The sequence below is a fragment of the Crocodylus siamensis genome, chromosome 3 (assembly GCF_052110815.1).
Source record: "Crocodylus siamensis isolate JL-2025a chromosome 3, ASM5211081v1, whole genome shotgun sequence".
In the NCBI taxonomy this organism is placed as follows: Eukaryota; Metazoa; Chordata; order Crocodylia; family Crocodylidae; genus Crocodylus; species Crocodylus siamensis.
This window is the reverse complement of record NC_143397.1, coordinates 243,484,768-243,507,236: the sequence shown is the minus strand read 5'-3', so window position 1 is coordinate 243,507,236 and position 22,469 is coordinate 243,484,768. Positions and strand designations below refer to the sequence as shown.

Below are 22,469 nucleotides of genomic sequence, written 5' to 3'. Positions count from 1 at the left end.
TATATTTTGTTCTAAATCCTTGTTCATGGGGGGAAGGCGGGAAGGGGGCAGAATTGACCTACAAAAGACATTTAAAATCAAACTTTAGTTGACTGATGGGTATTTCCCTCCCCCTCACACACCTCTACCCCCTTTAGTCTGATATAACTGTGCTTACAAAGCAAAATAATGAAATCTCAGACTTCTTTAATGCTTCACAAAATGCCTGTGGGAATGCAGAATAAATTTCCAGCTAAACATGTGCAGTGGGTTTTTTTTCTCTTTAAGTGCCTCCTGTTATTAAATCAGAAGACCAGAGGCCAGATTAAGCAAGCTACATTTTTTTCCTTCTCATTCATTAAAATATATTAATACTTATATTAAAATAATTTTTGTGGCAATACATAGCAAAATGGCTTGTGTGGAAACCAACAGGACAATTTACTTACTATTCAAAGCAGTTACCTATAAACATTAAAATTCATTAATTAGCACTAGAACCACCCATCATTTCGTTCTAAATTTAGATAAGAATCATTTTCATTTAAAACTTCAAAATTAGATCCCCTTTTTTCTAGATAAATCACCTTCTAAAGGATTCTGTATTTTTTTCTAATACATTTAAATTAAGAGGTGGCCGACTGGATAAAAACACTCTAATCATCCCCTTTAAAATTAAATAACCAAGCTCGATCAGTAGATTTATAAAGCATGTCTGATACAGGTTATAAATATACTGGATACTCGGATGACTGGCTAGAGGGGAGACAGCAGGAGGAATAATTAGCAATGGATAGGAGCTACATCATCTCTTTCTTCAGACTCTATGATCAGGATAAATATTCAAACTTCTCAACTATGTATGCAGATAACGTTCTTTGGGTAAATATGATAGCTTTTATCAGATCAACTAAATAGCTGGAAAAATTGTTCTTTTCAAGCTTTTGGGTACAAACACCCTTTTTCAGGCAGAGGGAGAGCCTGAAGAAGGGTGTTTGCACCCAAAAGCTTGCAAAGAACAATTTTTCCAACTACTCAGTTGGTCTAATAAAAGCTATCACATTTACCCAAAGGACCCTGTCTGCCTATGTCCTTAGACCAGGGGCGAGCAAAACGCAGCCCGTGGGCTAGATGTGGCCCGCCAAGCCTTTCTATCCGGCCCACGGGGCCCCTAAAAAATTTAGAAAATTAATATTTATCTGCCCCTGGCTGCATGTTACACAGCCCTTGATGGCTTGCCAAAAAACTCAGTAAGCTACCCTCCACCCAAAATAATTGCCCACCCTGTCTTAGACCAACACGGCTACAACCAACATCCCCAAAACTATGTATGCACACACCCTACTGTAATCCCCACATACAATTATACCATATAAATTAATTTGCATATGCATACATGAATAGAGACATGTTGAAAACAACGCTGAGTACACGCTTGAGTCAATATCTCCATTACTTACCTTGATACCTTTTGAGGCTCGTCCATTTCTAGACTTATACTGACTATGATTACAGGGGGGTTCAGGAACACGGCAATTAGAGTAGAAGCCACCTGTGTGGGGAGGAGGGGAAGACACTGGATTTGTTGCATCTCCTTAGCACAAATGTCACCAAGCTCTCCATGGAGGTGAATGAAGGCAGGCCATGCTTCTTAAGAGCTCCCCTTTTGAGTCTGCCTGCATGTATAGTGACTTTACAAGAGCATATTCTTGCAAGCAGAACAAAATGCTAATATTTTCATTGTAAAAATAAAATTAAGTTCTACAGAAAACCACAGGGATATTTAAAACTCCATGAAAACCCTACAGCCTCAAACTCCAGGTGTCAGATGAGCTTGCAGGTGTTCTGCGCCCATTAAATCTTTTGACTGGGCCTTTGAGTCGACTGGGAGTCAAAAGCCACTGGTAGTCTAGAGATGGCATTGATCATGGCTCCCTGCAGTAAGCTGCTTATAGCAGTCCTGCACACTACTACATTCCCCCTCCCACAACCACCCAGAAGAAAAAAAGCGGCTGCACTTCTTTAATGGGAGGCACTTCTTTAAGGGCACCGGCAGCTTGCAAAACACTGGATTCCTTTAGGATACAAGGCACCTTCTGTAAATGCAAGATTACTACTGTAATTAACTCTGTAAAAAAAAGTGAAAAAGACAACCTCAAACAAATCTGCATTTCAAGATATTTGCTCTCTCCTTGAATAAGAAAAGATAACCCTCAAACAAAGGCCAAACAGTTGGACAGGCTGAACTGAACCCATAGCAGATAAGGGCGAGAAGCAAATTGTTAAGAGTCCAAACATCAGGAAATGCAACCGGGCAGTGAACTAGGAAGCCACACACTTACCTGCCACAGAGAGTGATCCTGTGCTTGAAGATGTGCAAGTAAGGGGGCCTGGAAAATATCTCCCGAATACAACAACAGTTTCTCCTCCCTGTGAAACGTAACAGAAGGTATTCCAGTAAAAATGACAAAATTTCCAACGACATATAATCCTCAGAGAATGGAGACACCCCATCCACTTTGGCAGCAAAAGAAGAAGAAAAAAAAAGGAGCTACATCTGCTTTTCCAAGATGTTCCATCCATAGCTGATCTTCGACAGAGGTGATGGTGCTTCTGTAAATCCAGCGATCCTGGAAACCCTTGACGGCTGGGTGGGCTAGAACACATGGCTCCTCATGGCTTTTGCTAGACCAGTCGAGGAATCAGATCCCAGTCCTTGAAAAAGAGCAGAAACAAAGAGACTGTTACATGGGAGATGGGCAGAGAGGGAAGGAAAAAGCAGCAACTCTTCACGCTACACTTCCTACACATTCCAGACTAAGAGACTTACACCCGCACAATTTGGTACCTTTCAATTTGCATCTGCAGGTTACTAAGAAACTAAAGAGTACTTTTTAAAACAAAAGCTGTCTAGTCCACATATTTGCACACCTGCTTTACAAAGCTTACCAATTTGTGAATTCACAAATCCCCTTTGAAGAGTCAACTGTTTAAAATCCTCACTTGCAGCAAGTAACAAACATAGAAAAAAAAATGATAAATAAAAGAGGGCCACAGCTCAAAACAACTCTTCATCTACTGGTCACATACTTGTAAAAGATATGGAAGGATTTTATTTGATCATGTTAAAAAAAGAAAAAAAATGTGGGAGTGGGGAAAGGACTTTTTCAATCCCCTGGCCAGAGGTGACAAGGAAGGAAAAGGATACAGATAGAAAAGAAGTGCCTGTTCATGACTGCATGCGTTCATGTCTTGATGAGAAACTGTTTAAATACTGCTCCCACACAAGTGCACAGTTGAAAAATGTGGGCCAAAAATCGTGCACGAGATATTTGTGGAAAGGCAGTTTATGCACATCAGCTATACCTCCATTCTCCTCTTAATTCTTGGCTAAAATAGACCTAGTTGCATATCAGATTCCATTACCTGTGCCCATATGGCATAGCGGCACCACTGATGTATATGGGCCCAGTCAGGTACCCAGGGGAAGGCGTCTACATGTTGCCATACAGCAAAGGTGCTACAGCACCGTGCTTTAGTACGACTTTTTGGAAGTACCACAGCACAGCGCAGTACAGGCAGTTACTGCGCCACATGTACAATGCAGAGTTAGAGTTCACCGCTACATCACCGCAGTGGCAAGCTATACCTGGGGGGCACACCGCTACAGCGACATAGCTGGCGATCACACGCAGACGCATGTTTTTGCTATGTCGCTGTAGCACACCATACAGCAATGGAGGGTGACATGTAGACATGCCAGGTATTCATGGTCCAGTATGTGTAGCAGTATTGGAATCCAGCCCTTTATCAATAACAAATTTAACACCTAGAAAATGCAGATAAAAGCCTTTTAAAAGATACCAAAAAACCCGTCTCACAGGTGTACAGCCAGTTGCATAGTATGGGTAACTACAGCAGAGCAATTTGGGAAAAGAAACCCAAACAACTTAGTGTGGGATTGCTTTGTAGCTCATCTTTATTAAAAGGTAACAAAGATCAGTTGACAGATCGAAGATTTTTTTTTTTTAATTTAGCCAGCACAGGGAGACGGTACCATTCCACAATCATTTAAATAAATAATATCAGTATGAGCACACAAGATTAAATACCGCAGGGTCAAACACGGTGTGAGAGAACCATTTATTTTGTTAATCGCGTCAATAGAACCTTACGCGCCCTTGCACAACCGAAATGTCATTAGATAAAAAAACCCAGAAAATTTCACGTGAATGACTAATGCAAGTACAAAAAGAACAAATTCTTGTCATCACTGTTCTCAAGGCTTCTCTTTAAAGGCCTTAGTTCAAGGAAGTACATGTTCAACTGTAAGAATGTGCTTAACTCCCACCGACTTTGATGGGGCGTGACCACGTTCTGGGCAGAAAATCATGAATCTCAGCTCAGCTATACTGAGCCACAAACACTGCTGCTTAGGATAGGCTCTTTAAATCAGGGAGAGGTAACACAAGGTAAAACCATAGTGAAGACAAGTCCGATTTGAAGTATACATCTAAGTTAGCAGGTCAGGTTAAACACTCAGCTTCTCCACTGTCTTTTATCTTACACTTTCTTTCCATAGTCCTGGAAGGGCTGATCCGAAGCTCGCTGCAGCCAAGGAGAGTCTTTTCACTTGCTTCAAATAAGACTCTGAAGCCTGTGAAATTATCCAACTTTCTAACTTGTATCTATAGTGATGGCTATACAGCAGTTAAAATCCCTGCTGAATCACATTTCTTTTTGTAAAAAAGTCTAGGAGGCTTTTGCTAACAGTGTCCACATCAGCAAATTACCTGCAAGACACGAGAATATAAAACATGCAAGTCTGTGTCACCACAAAAATTAGATGCGAGAAAACTCATCTAAAACTCATGAACCTTCAATTCAAAGTTACTTATTATAACCTTGGATGTCTCCATGACTCAACAAAACCAAGTATAAACTAGCACCATTGGCTGCTGGACCAACAATCCCCTGATAAAAGACCTCTCTCAGCACCCGTCTCCCTAGGGACCTTACAGAAATCTCCAACCATATACAACCAGAGCTGGGAAGGGAGTGCATATTGACAGCCAAGTCCCAGCACTTCCCCAGCATTTACTCTTTCACCATCCAGACTCAACATTTTTCCAACACAAGCCAAGTTGGTTTTTCCAAGTCATCCCTTCTTACTTTTGCTATCGCAAGCCTCATGCACAAACCGTTCTCACCAGCTCGGCTTTTATTTCTATTTTTCTTGACTAGCTCTTATCCTGTACAGTACTCCAGACATGATACCCGTGCTCCAGGCATGATAGCTACCCCACCATCTTTCTTCGCTCTGTAATGCTCGGTTTTGTACCCTGTATCAGCAGCTTCAGCATGCAATCATTTCAGTTGCTGCTTACCTGACAACCCATTCAACTCACCTGCCAGTACAGTTAGTGGAAGGACTGTGCTTAATCTGTCTACCGCATCACCTGTCTTGGCCCTTTCTTTTTACTGCCCAGCCTTCTGTCCCATAGTAGCTCTTTATCCATTGCTGTATCACCCTACCCTACTGCTTTCTTCCTGCGCACTAAAATTAGGCATGAAGATTACATGTTACTCCCAATCGTCTCTTCCTCATTTGCCAACTGAGCGGTGAGACTGAACGTGGCGGAGATGGACACGATCAGTCTCTAACACACAGTGTTGGTGTGCAGCACATTTCTTGGCACGGCAGAATGAAGAAATAGGGATGGGAATGATGGTTACAAGTTCATAACGAGGGTGACAGTCCACAGCTTTATTTCACATGGCTGAATAAGGTCAAATGCCTGTATTGCATCGACGGGGCATAGTTACACATGTGAGAAAACGTGCTGAACAGCACATACACACCACCTCTGAACTTCAAGCAGTCAAAACAACCTGTGAATTCAAGCCTTAGATTTCAAGGGCAACCTGCGAGTCATGTGAGAAAAAAGGAAAACAATGAGAAGTTCAGCATGCTACATACTTGAGTGGCTAAGACCATCCAGATGATTTATTACAGCATGGACCAAAGTTAAGACTGAGTCACTGCTAATTAGGTAAGAAATTCAAAGAGAGGACACAGGAGAAGGAAAGCCTGGCCTGTTAAATATTCACTGGTAGAGTCCCAAGTGCAGCGATTAGGTTTTATAGCAGAGGGTTGCTTTTCCAGTTCAGCATGTACATCACAACCCAACCGCGTGAGTCTAGAGCAGCGGTTCTCAACCATCTTTGTACCAGGACCCATTTGTAAACTTTGATGGCCCGCCGGCCGTGCCAGTGCCAGTGCCCCTCGTTCCCGACCCACAGCCCCCTGGGGCCATGCTGGCGACCCTCACTCCCACTCAGGCATAGCAGACAGGGTCTTTGCCCCACAGCTTTTCCACTCCCCATTCCCACATGTCACCTTCTGTCCCCTCAGCTGAGACTGCAAACAGACAAAGAGAGTAAGTATCAAAAGAATCACTCAGGCAGACCTTGAACTCAAATGCACCTTCCGTGAAGAACAAAGATGTTTCATAAAATTCAAGAGCAACCAAAAACCCCTTCCTTGATTTTTTTTTTCTTATTCCTTTCTTGCATTCAGACCTGCAGATTTCATTGCAGCTTATTCAACACCAACTGTTCCCACCTCTCACAGAATATGGAACGAGTGCTCAACACCGCGCTAGCGCAGGCAAGCCGGAGAGCGAACCTAACCAGACCATTTTCACTGCCTACGCTGCAACACAGAGACAATAAGCCTTATTACAGTGCAAAAGCACTTAGATTTCTTAAATCATATTTGTTTTAATAACAGAATCTGAATTGGTCATTTAAGCAAGGAAATGAGTTACATAAAACATGATTTATAACCACAGCCTTTTCATATCTTGAAGAGATTTGAACCAAAAGAAACAACGCTAAGTACTAAGCAGGTTTCAGCTCTGAGCATTTACTCGCTCTCGTATTGTTTTTGAAGTATATTTAAACAAAGTTATGCCCAGTCTGCCCTGGCTGGCATAGCTGTGTTAGCAGAAACACTGTAAAACAGTTTCCTAATAGGGGATAAACTGTAGCATGTATGGGGCCAGAGGAAACTATTCCACAGTAAATATTAATTCATCTTTGGGTGCTATTCAAAACAAGAGCACTGCTCTGCTTGGTGTGCATGCACGTGTGCACACAGATCCATGTGCATGCAAAACAGGGAGAAAGGGTGATTTGTAGAACAAAACGTTGTGTTACTTGCAAACCAATACTTGCCCCAAGACACAAATACACACCATGCTGAGCGACTGCTGTATTTACTCACACCCAAGATGTGACTTTTCTTCTCCCGTCCCCTCCCACATCAGCATGGGGGGGAGGGGAGAGCCTAGTCCTGGACTGGAGTACAGCCGGAGGAAGCGGCAGCTCAGCTCCACTCCCTGCCACAGGCCAGGATGGCTGGTTTGGTGAGGGAAGTGGCACGAGGCCACAGGCAGCACAGGAGAGAGTGCAGGGTGTGTGGGAGAGGGCACCTGAAGTTTGCCCTGCTATGCCTGCACCTCCCCAACACCTGCATCCCCCAGCCCTTGCCACCCCCCACCTTTTGACCTCCTCCCCCAGCCACAGAGCTGCCCCCCCCTACCAACCCTACTTGCTGCAGCAGAAGGTACAGGGGAAGGGCAGGGATGGGGGCAGACTTGGGGTTGGGGGACAAACACAGGCACATGGCAGGGGAAAGTAGGGACACGGGACTGGGCCCTGGCCCCTCACCCTCTGCCTTCCCTACCACAACAGTAAAAGGGGATAAATTTAAGATGACTTTCCACTAATTAGATGCTATGCACATAAATTTATAACACATTTAGAATTAGATTCTATAAATGGAAAATACTACCGAGTCTAAGGATTCGGGGAAATGCCTTAAATCAGAAGTAGTCTTAGATTTGGGTAAATACGAGAATGACATACAACTACTGTACTGAGAAATACTGAGTTTCCTAATGTGGAAAGAGCACAGGCCAGCATCACTTCCACCTCAGACAGTCATACTGTTTTATCTGTGCCAGAACTAGTCTGTACTCTCCAGCACAGGAGCTATATCCAACTGGTTAGTGAAGTGCCAAGAAAAATGAAGTTTCTCAATAAATAACAGGTATATTCACGTGCAGTTTGTGCTTAAACAACATCACAGTTCCCAGACCACCTGGGACAAGGCCCCTGGAAAGCCTCAAATCATTACTTTAAGCTAAAGCTGCTGCTTCCCCTATAGCTTTAACTTGGGCCTCTCCAGGGCATAATGGAGAGGAATATAACTGTGTTGTAGATCCCCAAATGCTCTAGTGAAGATAAGGCAAACAAGGTTCCTTGGGCAAAGCTGATATCCTTTATTAGACTAACTCAAATAGTTGGAAAAATTCTTCCTTGCAAGCTTTGGGGCACAAACACCCTTCGTCAGGCTGAGGAAGCATCTGCAGGTGGTATGCGCTCTTCCTGGATGGAATAAATAGTAAAGAAGCCAGAGGGCTGCTAGTACGCATGCAAGAAAGTCAGTCAGTGACAATGTAAATAGGAGTCAATGGGTGAGAGAGTGACTGGGGTGGGGAAAGAGGGGAATGACTGCCGCTGGTAAATAGTGGAAAGGTACCTGGGGAGTCAGATGTTAGGCAGGTTGTGTGTCATAAATCCAATGTCTATATCTAGTCCATGATTTTTTTTGTATCCAGTAGGTTGATGAAGAGAAGTTCGTAGGCTCATCCGTGAAAGGCGTTTTGTAAATTCCCTTTGAGGATTAGAACTGAGAGACTGGAGAAGAAGTGGTCGTCTTGTGAGAAATGTGCTCCCACAGGTAACTGGGTATTCTTGTCTTTAATAGATTTCCGGTGCACAGTTGTCACTTGATCTCTCCTACAGATTTTCCATCAGGGTATTTGGTGCATTGGATGAGATGTATTGCATTTCTGTAGGTGCAGCTATAAGATCCAGGAATGGTGATGGTTCTGTTGTGGGGTGTAGTAACTGTTGGGGTGGTGGAGATGCATTGGAAAGTATTACATTTCTTGTCCTGGTGGCATGGTCTGGATCCACTCTGTGTGCTTTGGGCTGTAGGAAGTTTGCTTCTAGTGATGAGGTTAGCCAGGTTCAGTGCTTGTTTAAAGGCTAGGATGGGTGGTTCTGGGAAGATCTCTCTAAGAATTGGGTCTTCTTCTAGTACGGGTTATAATTGTTTGAGGATTTTCCATATAGGTTCCAGGGAAGGGTGATATGTCATAACCAGTGGCGTGTGATTCATGGGGGTTTTCCTTCTGTACTGCAACAACTCTCCATGTGGTATCCAGGTGGCTCTGTCAAAAGTGTGATCTGTCTCCCTGGAGGAGTGTCCTTTTTGAGTGAAAGCATTTTTGAGATTTGTGAGGTACCAATCATGGGTGTTCTCAGTGCAAATTTGGTGGTATCGGAGGGCTGGGCTGTACTTTACAGCTTTCTTAGCGTGTTAGGGTGATTGCTAGTTCTGTGCAGCTAGGTATGTATGTGCAGTTAAGCACGTATGTTGCCCCGTGGGTTTCTTGTATATCATGGTCTGTACTTTACCACTGCGAGAGGAACAAGTCTGCATACTTACTGCAAAGATGTAATCTGTGGGTCCCCTCTAAGTCAGCAGAGAACATTTCCTGCCCCACTCTCTGCCTGTGGGTGTGGTTTCCAACCTAAAAGTCAAATCAGGAAAACACTGATCCCAGAGCTAATCTTGGAAAGGGAAGAGCAGTCCCTTCAAGCAGAGGAAACGCTTTCTAAACCAGTAATCTAAATCAGTAATGCAGTCAGGAGAAGCAACCTCCACCCCTTAATTTGAGCACCTCAAAGACCTTGCAGACCTTTGCGTCAAAATGTCCAAAAGGCTCCTCATCTACTGTCACAGGGAAGCGAGCTCTCTGTTGCTTTTGGTGACTGTCACGAAGAAGAGAGTTCTCTTGCTTTCAGTGCAGGCAACGAGCTTACAAGTCTTGGGAGTGACCGGTGCAGGTCTCCACTCCCATTCACAAATACACAGCAACCTGCTGTGCAACTGAAACCACTGCCAATGCTGGAAAGCACTCTCAGGTTTTGGGCTATCTTCAGCACAGGTATTCTTTTGGTCTTCATCCCCATTCCCACTTCAAGCAAAAAGGTGAAGCCTGGCTTTGGTGAAAGTCATGCAGAGGGTACATCCAGGATGTCACCCAAGAGGGCCAGTGCCAGCCAGCGTCTCCTCAAGTGAAACAGTTCCTGTGACTCGCAACACTCTGGAGGACAGTCCACTTCCAGGGAATAGCTAAGAAACTAAGAATACTACCTGGCACCTGGGCCTAGGGCACAACCCAAGCAAACCAGATGAGCCTTGTGGAAGTTGCCAGGCATTAAATCCTGCCCCACGAGCCCAAAAGCAGCACTGGAGTCACCCCTTGACCACTCAACCCTATACAGAAGAGGATGAATAGTGGTGCTCTAGTCATAAAGCCATTGGCATGGCTTTTGCATGACCTAAGTCATTGTGGGCCGCGCTATGCAGCACACTGAGGAGGACATGGTTGCCTGGAACAGACCGCTCCACCCATTCACACAGCCACACGCGTAGTGTCAGCCCATGAAGATTCAAGCTGCATCTGGTGCTTTTCATGCCTCTTCCACAGGCCCCAAGAGAGGAGGAACAGGCCAAGGGGCTGTAACAGATTCTACATTGCAATCAGGTGAAGTAAATGGAAAGACTTGATGCAAACCTTACTGCTTTCGGTCCTTCTCAGAAACAAATCAATCAGGCTGTTTATTTTAGTACCAGCAAGAGTCAGCAAATGCTTATTGTAACGCTTCTGGAAAGATGCCAGGGGGAGCAGTGCTAACAGCAGGAAGAACGGAGGTGAGGTGTGCTACAGTTAGCTGGTAGACCTCTCCAGGGCCAACCCAGACAAAATTTGCTCCACTTCAATTACACTGCTATAAGTAAAAAAAAGAACAACCCTTCTACATTGGGTATGAAGTGGCACTGGTATTTCCCTGAAGGAAAGGGAACGAATTGGACTAAACCCAGCATAACTATATCAGTATTGTTATACTGGTAGAACTGGTAAAGCTTTCCCCATCTCGCTACGTCTTTGTTTAAATCAACAGAAAGGCCATGTTTAGACATGGCCTGAGGCTTCACCCTTTATAACAATCATCCTGTACTCCCACAGTAAGGTCCAGAACTAGTGCCCATGGACTGCACATCACACAAGCTAGTTGAATACGAATCCCAAAATAGTTAAACCGGAAAGAGTTCCCATATTGCCTTTTTATGCACTATGTCCTTAATAAGAAAGAAGAGCCAGCCCCACCCCCATAACACACACACACACACACACACACACACACCAATTCCCCGAACTGCTTCAGCACAGCAATGCCAAGAAACATTATGCAATCTTCACCCCAGGTGGCTCTGACAAGTCATGTACCAATTAGGACATGTGGGACTCCTCTCCTATCCCACAGGGTGTGAAAGGAGCATGGTAAGGTTACTGCTTGGACTTCAAGCCAAGTGTGACAGTACACAGAGAAAATAATTATCACTGAATTTCAATCCAGGTCTCAGTTGAGCCAGCCACCAAGAACGAAGCTTCAAAGCGGCCAAACATTACAGCTTGAAATCCACCATCTGTAGAAGTGACAGGCAGAACCAACGACAAAATGACGAATGTCCTCCCAACTGCACTTTGCCTCCCCCCAGGTTCCTTTTCTTTGCCTCTGGTCAGTCTACGTCCCTAATGTATAGACATCTAACCATGGCTTCCCTTCACCTTAGGCAGGCATTCCCCCCCCCACAAAAAAAACAACTAAACCAGGTCCTATATTTCATCCACCCCACCCTCTGGCCCCCAGATGCTTAAGTTAGGCACATGCTAAAGCAAGTAAATTGTGGCAGTAATTCCAATGCTTAAAGTTAAGCATCTGCAGAGATGGATCAGAAAGTCCTCACCCCCACATGCCATATACAGCCTCATCCTGAGAAGAGTTGAGCAACCTTTTTTTTCCTAAGGAAAAAAAAGACCTACCTATGTTCAGATTCCTGCCAAAACACTATTTCTTTGAGACCTAATAAACAGTAATCCAAGGCAGCCTAAGGCAACCACCTCAATTCTTTCTTACGTATTTATAAAGTCTTGAGGAGTCCTGGAGTTTGTCTACCTACCAGCTACACAGTCTCTGTTTTCTTTTGAGCCACCTGTGCTCAAAACAGAGACGCACACACCTGCCGGTACCCCTAAATCTGCTCAGGCTATTCCAACACCCTTTAGTGCTTACTAACTTCATGCCAGAGACACCAAAACCTAGTAGTCCTTCTCTGAGGCAATATCCTTGTCTAATCACCCCGTGCTAGCTAAGTGGGAGCAGCTAACATCTTAAATCACAGTTTCTCCCATCTGCACTACATACTGGTAGAACAGGGGACAGAAATGTCCTTGCCACGTATGGGCTTTCCATCTAAAATGATGGCACTCAACACAGCCCTTTAACTCTTTTCACCTTTACACCTTTCTATTTTTACTTTGCTTGAGTCATGACAGGGCTTCATCTGGGAACAAAAGGTCTGGATGTAAATGAACCAACATTATATATATCCTACAAAAACCTGCCATTGTAGAAAAGATCTACAGCTGCTTCCCGGGGTGTGCATGGGCCATCACCTTCATCCCAGGCCCCAGTCAAAGGGATAAAAGATTAAACCAGGACAAAGCCACTGGGAGGAAAGAGGAGCAACAGCTTGTTTCAGCCAAAAGGTACCTAGGCAAAGCCCAGGTATTTTTTACCTACTATGCAAATACATTAACATCAAAAGGAAATGCTACTTACCACTACTCTGCAGACACTTACAAAGCTTAGCTGACTGGCAACTGCCTTTAAGCATATGAGTTGCCTTCAAGCACCACCTAACAGCTCATGGAGCACTTTGAAAAGCAGGCTGCTCAGAGACCAAGGGAACCCTCAGCTCCGCGCCATTGCCATTCAGATCCACGCCAGTGCCAGTCTCTGCATGAGAATAGGATCCTCCCTCCTTAACTCCCCAGTTCCTGCTGCCCATTCTGATGAGTGAAATCCTAGCTTCACTGAAGTGAAGGGAAGTTCTGCCATTGACTTCAAATGGGGCCAGGATTTCACTCTAGGCATCATAATTGTCTACTGGAAGGAGGGTGGTGAATGGGAGGTATTGCTTTCATGCACATATTCTACCAGTATCACTAAGAATAGGAATACACTCCTACTGGCTACTACGGAGCAAAGTTCTTCACCTTTCTAGATCCTCCCAGACTCTCCACAACTGTGACAAATCCCAAACTGGTAAAAGGAAAAGCTTTTTCAACACAATGCACAGTTTAATTGTGTAAATATGCAGTTAAAACCAGGAGAAGCCAGACAACTATATGCATATAGAGATCATCATGCAGGGTCGTTAATTAATAGTAACAGAGTGTGGAAGGGTTATTAAATCTTATGCTTCTAACACCAACTCTAAAGAGAGAGAAGGGTCAGATCTGCCTATTTCTGCCTACTGAAGGGATGCAATAAGCATCTGGTACCAGCCTTTTTTGAAGGCAGAAGACAGGCTAAAGAATTAAAACAGACTTGAATCTGATCTGACAAGGCTGTTCAAAAAGTCCCCCAAGTACCAGATCCTGTTCTAACCTACCGTGTTGCATGGTTGCAAGAGCTGGTCTAGTAATCCTGGCCCAACCCAAATTCAACTATGGTTTAACATGCCTGGGAGCCGGCCGAAGACATGGAAAGCCTCTGCTGTTCTAGAAGGGGAGAAGTCTTGGCATCTAACAACAGTAACTTTCAGTGCCAGTACCATCACATAAACCAGTTACTGAGATTCACTGGTGTCAAGCACAATTAATGCACCTATTCCTGTATAGGAACTCTTTTGACAAGGAACACGGATTATCTCAGCAATTAAACTACCAGGAAATGCTGTACATATGGTTGCCTATCATCACCCAGTGGTAATTTAGTCACACACATACTTAAGATTTGAATGCAATGACCTGCTTGATCTAGTCCCTTGCCAAAACCTTGCTTATCAAATCCCTGCAGTCAACTGTAGTTTTGCTCAAGTGAGGATATTTATAGGGACTGGAAGGTTCCTGGGGTGATAAAGGAAGGTGGTCTCATGATTAAAGCACTAGGGGAGGCCTTAAGAGATCTGGGTTTAAGTCCCTGCTCGAACATGTAGCCCCTATCACTTTGAACAGATCACATTGCCTCTCTGTGCTGCAAACCTTCACCTTAACAAGGGGGGGCTGCAAGGGTAAATACATAAAAGTGTGCGGTATTCCAGGAATACTATAATTAGGGTCATACCAGTACTTTCAAAACCTACTACAGACCTAAAACAAACTCCTAAAATCAGGCCTCTTAAAGGGCTAGAACACGGAGTCCTTCCTCCCTGGCCTCGGGGGACACTCATGGGAGCTGCCTGACCAAGCTGCATACTCTAAGCTTTTAATAGCGTCCAAGAGCTGTCCGCTTGTGCTCGCTAACCTGGTCCACAACCAGCTCGCTCACCTTTCCCCTACATTCCCCAAGCTGCTTTGGACAAAGATTAACTAGAAAACAGCGCCCTGTCACAGCTGCCTGCCCAAAAGGTGCCCAGGCTTGCTCTTCCAAGCCTAAATTTGCTAGCAGAGGACAAAATGAGTGACACGTGAAGACTGAAGGGGTTACTGGAGCCCAAATGTTCTCCTGAGCCAGGAGTGATCGGAGCAGGAGGCTGTCAAGATGAGAGATCCCCTTCGGGGCAGCTCTTGCTTTCCTGGAAGCAACAGAGCGCTTGTCCTCAAGGCAGCTGCAATGAGCGGAGAGGCCAGGGAACGGGGTATTGCTGGCAGGCAGCGTGCTCTCAGGGATGCAATTCAGAACAGCACTGGCCTGCAGAACATTTTGCTACCTGTGGGCAGTGCCTCCACTACAGGGCTTCCCCACTATTAACCAGCCCCCTGAGGCATTAAGCACAGGTACCTAAGCCTGCACGGTGTAGAGCTGGTGGAAAGAGCCTGGCCTGCAACTTGGGGTCTTGTATCAGCAATGACAACAGGTTGAAAACTCCAGGGTATTCTCCCCCAGTGTCCAACCTGCTCAGAGCCAGCTACAAGTCTGATGGGATTTCCCAGAGCACATCATCCTTTGACATCCTAACGTAAGCTTTTTCTGAGCCAAAGGGAAATTTCCTCTTCTCCCTTTTTGTCAAGTTGTTCCATTAATTTTATCCATCCCAGAGCAGAACAATATGCACCAAACCCAGCAGTACAGTATCGATTCGGCGTCGGAAGGGACCTCAGTGGGTCATCTAAGTCCAACCCCCTGCCCCTGGCAGGCAGGAAAAGAGTCACCAACCCTGGCTGCTTATTTGCTAACCCCTTAGCCTGATTAATCAAGGTGTTAATGCAAACCATAAATATTGATACAATTTTCTTTGCTAATATTTTAAAGCCTAAAAACCCATGCAGCCCCTGTTAAATTCAGGTCTACAGCATCCTTATGAACCCAGATGTACGACCCATTGACAACACGGCACTCGGATGTCAACAACTCTCTTGCTTCATCCATAACACCTGTTATTTCTATAAGCACGTTTCCTTGGAAGATCAAGAAGTGTTTTGCAAACAATTAAGCCTCACAAGTGCCACAGTCTGGAAGTATCCTTTTTCATAAGGTGAAGTGAGGCAGGAAAGGGAAAGAGGTTGCACAGCAAGACCGTGACAGCGGAGGGATTAGAAGTCCTGCAGGGGCCCTGTCTCCTGCTCCCTCAAGTATCTCCTGGAAAGGCTGGGAGTGTCCTCACAAGCGTCAGTCCCCTTCCCGTTTGCAGGTGGCGCGTGCTGAGGGTGAAGCCAACAAAAAGACCCTGAACGCCCACGCTTGGGCATCACAGATGCAAGGAAGAGCCGAGGCATTTCAGACCCAAGGCTACTCTTTTTCAAGTTTGTATTTTTAGGATGCCTGGCATCTCAAGCCTTTTAAACTCTTGAAAAGGTTCCACTAATATTGAAATACTTTTTTAAAAAACCCAACACTTCCTTCCGCAACCACCTCCACTCCTTAATTGAAGATAAGGAAAAAACCCCCTCACACGTCATCTTTCCCACTAGTTCTGATGAAATTCCCAGAAATCGCATTGGTTATAAAATTGCTAAAAATCATTATTCCAGTGAGCCTCTTTCTAAAAGAGAAGAGGTACTCACTCCACAGCAGATGTGGCCTTTCCCAACACCTGGGCAAATGAAAATGTACCATATCAGTATCCAGATATGCCAAAACCAGCCTGTCCTTTCCACATACCAAGGGCAGTCACACTGGGCTTCTGACCTTGGATTATACAATGCCTAGTGAAGCCATTAGATATTACTCTCACTGAAACAAATGGGAGTCAAGTTTGCACTTCTAAGAACAAGAAGATTCAAGTCTCCAGCCAATGTTTTTACATAGCTGTCTACCTACATACACCCTGTTGACCACTCACGTTAGAGATCAACAGATAGTTGCAGACACCAAGTGGGGATTTGTAGCACCTACCATCTGAGCACGCAAATTCCTTTTGTACGCCTACAAATGCAGTTTACTTGCATTGTTCTCCGCTTTATTTTGCCAGCTATTACTCTGGGACTGACCTGCACACAGCTTTTGTACTTGTATAACTGCTGGTGAAAGCTGCAATTTTAGCAAGTCGTGGTTCTGTTGGTAAACCTGCACCCACGGGTGCAAGCCACATCAGTATAAAGCCATCTTACACCATTACTAAATATATTCCCTTTCCCATAGGAGTGTTTCTTCTCATTGCTGATCGAAACAAAACCAGTCAGTGCTCCCACCACTGAGAAAGTGTGCCCGCAAAGTGTTTTTGACAGGCCGCAGAGAGGCTAAAACAACTCTTTTCTAGTCTGCAGTAGCGATGCAGCAGCAATGAAGCAGAAGGAGGCAGCGTAATGGGCACATTGAGTGCCACCTGTAGGACATTACAAAATTAGAAGCCTTATGGGCCTTCATCGTCTTAAGATCGTTTCCTGTCATCATGTTCCTAGATCTGCCTCCGCAAAAACAGTCCTTGAAGCATCCCACAATGCCGTGGCTTTCAGAAGCCATAAGCTGCTGTAACTGGTTTGGCCGCATTCACACGGATGCCTTCAGGCACAGGAGGCAGCAGAGCCAAGCCTCTGCAGCAAGCTGAACTAACCTGGGAAAACTCAAACCCTCCAGGGCACGTGGTGTGAAGCGAGTCTCCAAGAAACAGAACAGTGGGTCAGCTTTGAACTGTAGGAGCACAGGCCTTGGCAAAGGGGCTCAAATCCACAGCCCGGCTAGCCCAGCATCCAAGCTCTCGCAGCAGACGGTACTGGGACTTTCAGAGAAGGTATACGATAGCAAGCCAACGTTAGATAATCCACGTGCCCACGTTCAATTTCATCCTGATCTGTAATACCTAGATTGACTTAAACCCTGAAACACAAGGTAATCTGTCTGCCAAGCAACGCACAGCATGCTTCTGACCCTAAACATACGCCCCCCTTTCTCTCGCCCCTTCCCCTCTTCCTCCCAATCCTTCTGAATCTCAGAATCATAGAAAATTAGGTTTGGAAGGGACCTCACGAGGCCTAGACCAACCCCCGGCTCATCTTGCCAAGCTCCATGGCCTCACTGCACATCAGCTGGTGGCCGGGGTCAGCGTCACTGATGCTGCTTCTCAGGAACTGACCTTCCCCCGGATGCTGATGGTCACTATTACTCAGCATCGCAGGGAACAGCACTTGTCAGACTGGTGCCCACAAGTTACGTGATCCCTTTGTATTGACCGAGCTCAAAGGCCAACAGGAACAGAGCCCAACTGCTGACCTGGGGAGCAGCAGAAAGATGAATGCAGGAGCACGGTGCATTAACTAGTCTTTCCTATTTCAATCCCCGGGTTCTCATATGATTAATACCAGGGCGTAGGTTCAGCTGGCACAGAGGCATGCTACAGCAGTGTCTTCGCTGATGCTGCCAGCTCATCTTTAGCACTTTAGCTGAAATGCGAAAAGAAGGAAGGGAGCGGGAGAAAGATACCATCAATCTCTATTGGAAACAGTTGCAAAGACACCTTCCAATATGAGAAGGGAGTATTAAAACTGACACAGAGATGTCGCAGAGAGCCTGGAACAGCAGCCCGGGGAGGGGCGCGCTTCCCCGTAATCTAATCAGCATTCCCAGGGATGAGGATGTAAACACCAAGTTTCTTTACTTTGCTGCTTAGGGGAAGAGAGTAACTCGATTTATACTGCAAGTGGCTGACATTCGAGAGGCACCACCTATTTGTTTTCTCACCAGCAGAGCCAGGGCCACATCTAGGCAATCTTTTCACAACCCCAGGCACCAGAGCACTACTTTGGGCTGTAGACAAGGGCACCAAGCCAGGTTAGATCGCAGAGTGGTAAAAAGGGGGCAGTGCAACAGCAGGGAATGTTATGCAAGAGCTCAAGGTTAAGGAGCTGCAAGCATCCTCATTTTACACTTCAGCAGTGCCAGCAGCGTTTCTATGTGCCCTGGCGCGCACTGCATACATTTACAAGGAAGAACGCCAGTGACTCATTAAATTAGTTCCTGCAGCACCTTGGGATTTCACAGGTTGCTCTTGCTGACAAGGGCTTCTCTCCATGGGAACTTTCATCTTCCACACCGAGCCAAACGGGTATCGCAACCTACTTAAAAAGAACACGCACACCTTACAACACGCTACGTCTCGTCAGTCCGTTTGCCAGCACACGAATTGCTGCGATCTGTGATAAGCTATTGTACTGTCATAATCACCTCCCACCTTTTCACTTCCCATATTTAAAACAGCCACAATTCTGCTTAGTGCCCTAAACATCAGTGTCCTTCCCCCTTCTTTTATCCTCCAAAAGTACAGGGCAAAGGGGGAAAGAAAGATATGTCTGTCCACTTTGCATTCATGTTTCACTTCTCAGGCCTTGGGGACTTGTGCACTTCTAGCCAAGCAGTGAATCTGAGCAAGAACAAACCCTCCATGCGGACTACTTACACAGTCTACCAAGGTTTCAAGCCACGGTAAAGCTGTACCAAAGCAAAAAGCAGCTCTGTCTGTCTACATCAGAGGTCGGCAACATTTTGGGGCAGACCGCTAAACCTGCAACCTCGACTTGGAAGATATCAGTGCCAGGGGCAGACGACAGGAGAACTGCAAGGGGCATGCACCTTGTTGCAGCAGCCCAGCCCTGGCCCCTCCCCTGAGTGCCAAGCAAAATACCTTTGCATGCCATGCTTTAGCATGTGTGCCAGGGGTTGCCTACCCCTGGTCTAGGTTCTGGCTGTGCACTGATGGCTCGAGCTGGGGTAAGCGTGCAGAAGGAAACTCCGAATTCAGGTGAAAAGTGGTACTGTACAAGCAGAAAACTTCTGCTGAACCCACTAAGTTAATGCAAATACTTTGACCAATGTTAATGAAGCATCTGCAAGCCTGCTGCAAATGAAGAGAGAGAATTGCACTTTGACACACAGCAAAAGACATCTCAAAGTAAGATCTCTGGGATGAAGAGGATGACAGGAACTAAATCCTCCTAGTTCCATCTTCCTTAGTCACTACTAAAAAGAAGTTAATGATATTATTATATTACATTACTACATCCCTGGGTTGCCAAACATTCAAGTCAGAGTCACGTGATCTGAAAGAACACCAAATGGTTGTCCTTCTAAATGGATGTGATGTTCCTGCTGACGTTGTTTGCATGCTCAGCTTTGCAGCCCGGTTCGGTTTCATCAGAGCCTGGTTCGCCTGCAAATTCTGACAATGACTTCAAATGGTTCCGGATCAAACCTTATGTTCCTCCAAGCAGACAGGCTCAGCTGGAAGGGAACCAGCATTATGCTGATTTTCCTCCCCTCAAGCGCGCTGGCCACTTCTCAAGGACAGGGAAGGGACGGACAGCAGCACGTTATAGTCGACTGCAGGACGACTGGGTGCCAAGAGCATGATGCTGCTATGAAGGAGGCAAATGTAATCCTAGGATGCATCAACCAAGGTATTTACCAACAGAGAGAGGGAAGTGTGGGCTTGCCCCACTCCCAGTGGTGGGGCAGGAAGCTGAAGCCAAAGGAGCAGGTTGGAGCCTGGAGACTCCAGCAGCAGCAGGAGAGCAATCAGGTGGCAGCAATGTCCAGCCTAGGAGCCCAGGGGCCACAGCTTGATCAGTCCTGGTTCAGCTAAACCAAATCAAAGACTGAGATATAACTCTTCTTTGCGAAGACACTGATGGATAGGGAGAGCAAACACCAGGGAGGGAATAAAAGAACTATTTAATGCAAAGGACACATGAACAAATGGATACCACAAGGATGCTGCTGGATTCCTGGTTCTTTCCCGACTCATGTAGTCTCTGTGCCCAGAGCACATGAATAAAATGTATGCTAAAAATTCGGTTTCTGCCTATCACAGAAGCAGTTCTGAAACAGGCTTCCAACAGTAAGTTTGGGACAAAATGTCTCAGCATTTTTAGAAACGGCACTTGATAAATTATGGTCCAGATTACCATATTTTCTCACATACAACAAACCTCCAAGTAAAACAAGCCCCTTGCTTTTGGAAGGGTGGAAAAAAGATTTTTTTTCAGAGTCATGGCCAATTCCTAGACTCATGGTTCGAGACCCCAGTGCACCTGGCTTTCAACCTACCAGTGCATGGGGTTCCCAGGATTATGATCTCAGGCTTCCCCCAGCAGTAGAAAGGACACAACTGAGATCCAATCCCTGATCCCCCCCCACCCAAAAAAAAAAAAAAAATCACACTTCCTGCCATGCATGTGTAGGGTGGCAGGAGTCACAATCTTTGGGATCAGGACTCAGACCCTGGAGCACGGCTTTGCTGCGAGGACACTTGCACCAAGGCACGGCCACCTTAGGTGCTAAAACCTGGGTGCCAATCCCCAGGTTAACAACATAACGAAGACATCCCCTTTGAAGAGCTATATTGTTACAGTTCAGCTTTGAGTATAGATATATCTCAGTCTCCCTCCAGCAGAAAAAGGGTAATCTTAGTCACCTACAGCCTTGTGCTAAGGAGGTTTAGTTAATGTTTATACTACCCTTTGAAAATAAGGAGTGCTATGCAAAAAGTATTATGAAAATATTAACAAGTATAGGAAGTGCTGAAACCCTTTTAAAACATTATCAGAAGCCTGTTCTCATTCTGTCAGTTTTGCAGGAAGACTGTGACTCTCCACCCGAGCTGCTGCACCGGTCCCACCTGCTTTGTTCAGCTTTTCAACCCTGTTACATGGCACAGCTGCTCCAGGTTACCCAAAATCAGCTTTTAGGTCAATTTAGTAAAAATGGAGGCAAAAGACTGCGGAGACTGATTATGACTTGCAACTGACTTAAGACAGACTGGGAACAGGTTTCAGTGACTGAAACAAGTCATTCTTAAAACCAGCGTAAGAACATCTATACAAGGATCTGCATTGGTTTAACTAAAGTCATTTAAAAAAAAAAAAAAAAAAAGCCACACACTAGTGCAGGAGTGTCAGACTCACCCTGTGCCCCCAGCCGGATCCAAACCGCAAGGCTCCATGCTGGCCACATGCAGCCAAGGGCACCAGGAAGCAACAGTGTGCAGCCGCAGCACACATGGCAGTGGCTGCAGCCCCCGTGTTGGAGCTGCCACCGCTGCGTGCTCTATACTGTGGCGGCAGCTCCAGCCCCAGCACAAGAAATGCGGCAGGGGAGCCTGCACTGCATGCTCCAATGCTGCCGCTGCCACTACTACCATCATGCTCTGCTACCTGTGTGCCCTGCTGCCCCCGCATGCCCATGTCCTGCTCATATAGTCTAGTGGGCCTGGCAAACTGGCTCGACAGACTGGATCCAGGCTGCCGGCTATATGGTTAAAACACTCCTGCCCTAATGCAAAAAGATGACACTTTCTCATGTAGGCAAGCACTCCAATATCTACGGTCCTGGATTCATAACACATTTACCTGGTGTAACCCACCTTTATGCTGATACAAAGAAGTCCTAGATATTGTGCACCTGCTCTTATGCTCATATAAACAGGGTCCAGGATAGAGTTACCCCAGGAAAAACAGCAGTAAATAAAACAAACAAACAAACAAAAAAATCCACTAGCATGTGCATCATACATCTGCGATTACCTGGGATAGTTATTTTGTGTTCTCCATCCCATACTGGCAAGGCACTATTAACATGTATGACAGCACCTATGTCAAGATAACTGGTCACTGGTCTGCTCCAGATCCCACTATCACTTAGAGGGGCACAAAATGAATGTAAATCCCAATGGCATTAATGGATCTCATGCTCATCTGTACCATTTCCACTCTTGCTCTCCATCCTCAAAATCATAAGCTGAATAAATATTTATACAGAGCTAAAAAAGAATACATCACACCCCAGCCAAGATAACTATGCTGATAAACCACTAATTCAAATGCAGCGACACAATCAAAAGTAACCCC

The 22,469-nt window shown here is 45.5% G+C and overlaps 1 long non-coding RNA gene across 5 annotated transcripts in view; it reads right to left on the bottom strand.

Annotated features, from left to right (window-relative positions):
- The window catches only part of LOC149869631 (uncharacterized), a 220,623-nt gene that overhangs the window by 158,730 nt on the left and 39,424 nt on the right, over nucleotides 1–22,469 (bottom strand). For all 5 annotated transcript variants that reach the window (XR_016441504.1, XR_016441501.1, XR_016441500.1 and 2 more), the window contains exons 2-3: nucleotides 2,322–2,694; nucleotides 1,440–1,531 (exon numbers count right to left, since the gene is read on the bottom strand). This is a non-coding gene — a long non-coding RNA (uncharacterized LOC149869631). The remainder of the gene's footprint in view (nucleotides 1–1,439; nucleotides 1,532–2,321; nucleotides 2,695–22,469) is intronic.